This window comes from Phacochoerus africanus, chromosome 4 (assembly GCF_016906955.1).
Source record: "Phacochoerus africanus isolate WHEZ1 chromosome 4, ROS_Pafr_v1, whole genome shotgun sequence".
Classification (NCBI taxonomy): Eukaryota; Metazoa; Chordata; class Mammalia; order Artiodactyla; family Suidae; genus Phacochoerus; species Phacochoerus africanus.
The window spans coordinates 13,780,428-13,783,644 of record NC_062547.1 but is presented as its reverse complement, the minus strand read 5'-3'; positions in this window follow the sequence as shown (position 1 = coordinate 13,783,644).

The following is a 3,217-nucleotide window of genomic DNA, read 5'->3' as shown; positions in this document are numbered from 1 at the left end:
GGCTGAGTAGTATTCCATTGTGTATATATACCACCTCTTCCGAATCCAATCATCTGTCGATGGACATTTGGGTTGTTTCCATGTCTTGGCTATTGTGAATAGTACCTAGTTTGCATTGTTTTTAATAAGGCTGTAATTCTTATCTTTATTTCTCTGTATATGATGTGTCCTTTTTTATCTCTAGTTTCTTTCAAGGATTTTTCTTTATTATGTGCTTTGAACAATTTGATCATGATATGCCTTGATGTTGTTTTCTTTAATGTTTCTTTTCTTTAGAGTTTGTTGAGCTTTTTGCATCTGGAGGTTTATAGTTTTCATCAAATTTGGAATTTTTTCAGCCATTATTTCATCCAATCATTTTTTGTCTCCTTTATCTTCTTTTGGGGGGGATAACTGCAACTAACTATACATATGTTAAGCTGATTAAAATTGTCCCTAAGCTAACTGATAGTTTATTGATTTGTTTTCAGGCACTTTTCTCTGTTATGTTTCACTTTGGATATTTTCTTTTTTTTTTTTTTTGTTATTTCCCCAATACAATTTTTTTTTCTACTGTACAGCATGGAGACCCAGCTGCACATACATGTACACATTCTATTTTCTCCCATTATCATGCTCCATCATAAGTTACTAGGCATAGTTCCCAGTGCTACACAGCAGGATCTCATTGCTTATCCGTTCCAAAGGCAATAGTTTGCATCTATTAATGCAAAGATCCTAATCCACCCCACTCCCTCCCCCTCGCCCTTGGCAACCACAAGTCTCTTCCCCAAGTCCATGATTTTCTTTTCTGTGGAAAGGTTCATTTGTGCCATATATTAGATTCCAGATATAAGTGATATCATATGGTATTTGTCTTTCTCTTTCTGACTTAACTTCACTCAGTATGAGTCTCTAGTTCCATCCATGTTGCTGCAAATGGCATTATTTTGTTCTTTTTTATGGCTGAGTAGTATTCCATTGTGTACATATACCACATCTTCCTAATCCAATCATCTGTCAAAGGACATTTGGGTTGTTTCCATGTCTTGGCTATTGTGAATAGTGCTGCAGTGAACATGCAGGTGCATGTGTCTTTTTCAAGGAAAGTTTTGTCTAGATATATGCTGAAGAGTGGGGTTGCTGGGTCATATGGTTGTTCTATGTATAGATTTCTAAGGTACCTCCATTCTGTTCTCCAGAGTGGTTGTACCAGCTTACATTACCACCAACAGTGCAGGAGGGTTCCCTTTCCTCCACACCTCCTCCAGCATTTGTTATTTGTAGACTTATGAATGATGGCCATTCTGACTGGTGTGAGGTGGTATCTTGTGGTAGTTTTGATTTGCATTTCTCTAATAATCAGTGATGTTGAGCATTTTTTTATGTGTTTGTTGGCCATCTGTACATTTTCCTTGGAAAAATGTCTGTTCAGATCTTTCGCCCATTTTTCATTTGGGTTTTGTTGGCTTTTTTGCCGTTGAATTGTATAAGTTGCTTGTATATTTTAGAGAGTAAGCCCTTGTCAGTCGCATTATTTGAAACTATTTTCTCCCATTCTGTAAGTTGTCTTTTTGTTTTCTTTTTGGTTTCCTTTGCTGTGCAAAAGTTTGTCAGTTTGATTAGGTCCCATTGGTTTATTTTTGCTCTTATTTGTGTTGCTTTGGGAGACTGACCTGAGAACATATTCATAAGGTTGATGTCAAGAGAATGTTTTGCCTATGTTTTCTTCCAGGAGTTTGATGGTGTCTTGCCTTCTATTTAAGTCTTTCAGCCATTTTGAGTTTATTTTTGTGCATGGTGTGAGGGTGTGTTCTAGTTTCATTGCTTTGCATGCAGCTGTCCTAGTTTCCCAGCAATGCTTGCTGAATAGACTTTCTTTTTCCCATTTTATGTTCCTGCTTCCTTTGTCAAAGATTAATTGACCATAGGTGTCTGGGTTTATTTCTGGGTTCTCTATTCCATTCCATTGGTCTCTATATCTGTTTTGGTACACTTTGGATATTTTCTATTACAATGTTTTCAAGTTTAAAATTTTCTTCTTCATTGCTAACCTGCCTTTAGTAACATACCTGAATTTTTCATGTCAGACAGCATATTTTCTCCTCTAAAACTTGTTTTAGGGTTTTACAAAAAAAAAAAAAAGACGTTAACATGCTATTGCTTCCTTTATTTTCTCGAATATATGATATATAGTTCTGGTAACTGCTATATGTCCTTGTCTAACAATTTTATCATTTCCAAGTATACTTATATTGATGTGTTCTTTTCCTTGTTATGGATCATATTTTCCTCCTTTTTTCCTTCTGCACAACTGGTAATGTTGATTTGATGCTAGGCTTTGTAAACTTTAGCTTTTTAGACACTAGATATTTTTATATTCTTTTAAGTATTCTTGAGATTTGTCTGGGGAAGCAAATATATTACAGGAATAGCTTACAGATATATCAGGTTTGGTTCCAGACCATCATAATAAAGCAAATATCACACACAATAAAACAAGTCTCACAAATTTTTGGTTTCCCAGAACATATCAAAGTTATGTTTGCTTACATGATTCTATAGTCTGTTCTATAATATATGTTATGAAATAGCATGTCTTTTTTTAAATGTACATACCTTAATTTTAAAATACTGTATTGGAGTTTCCATCATGGCTCAGCAGAAATGAATCTGACTAGCATCCATGAGGATGCAGGTTCAATCCCTGGCCTTGCTCAGTGAGTTAAGGATCCAGTGTTGCCATGAGCTATGGTGTAGGTTGCAGACGCAGCTCAGATATAACATTGCTGTGGCTGTGGCATAGGCCAGCAGCTACAGCTCCGATTCGACCCCTAGCCTGGGAACCTCCATATGCCACAGGTGCACCCCTAAAAAGGCAAAAAAAAATTTTTTTAAGTTACACAGCTAAATAAATAAATAAATAAAATACTGTATTGCTAAAAATACTAAACATCATCTGACCCCTCAGCAAGTCATAATCTTTTTTGCAGTGGTAACATTAGAGATCTCTGATCACAGATCACCATAACAAATATATAATAATTAAAAGGTTTAAAATACTCTGAGAATTACCAAAACATCACAGAGACATAGCATGAGCAAATACTGTTGGAAAAATGGACAGACTTGCTCCACACAGGACTTCTATAAACCTTCAATTTGTTTTAAGAAAAAAAAAAAAAGCAACATCTGTGAAGTACCATAAAGCAAAGTGCAATAAAACGCTCATACTTAA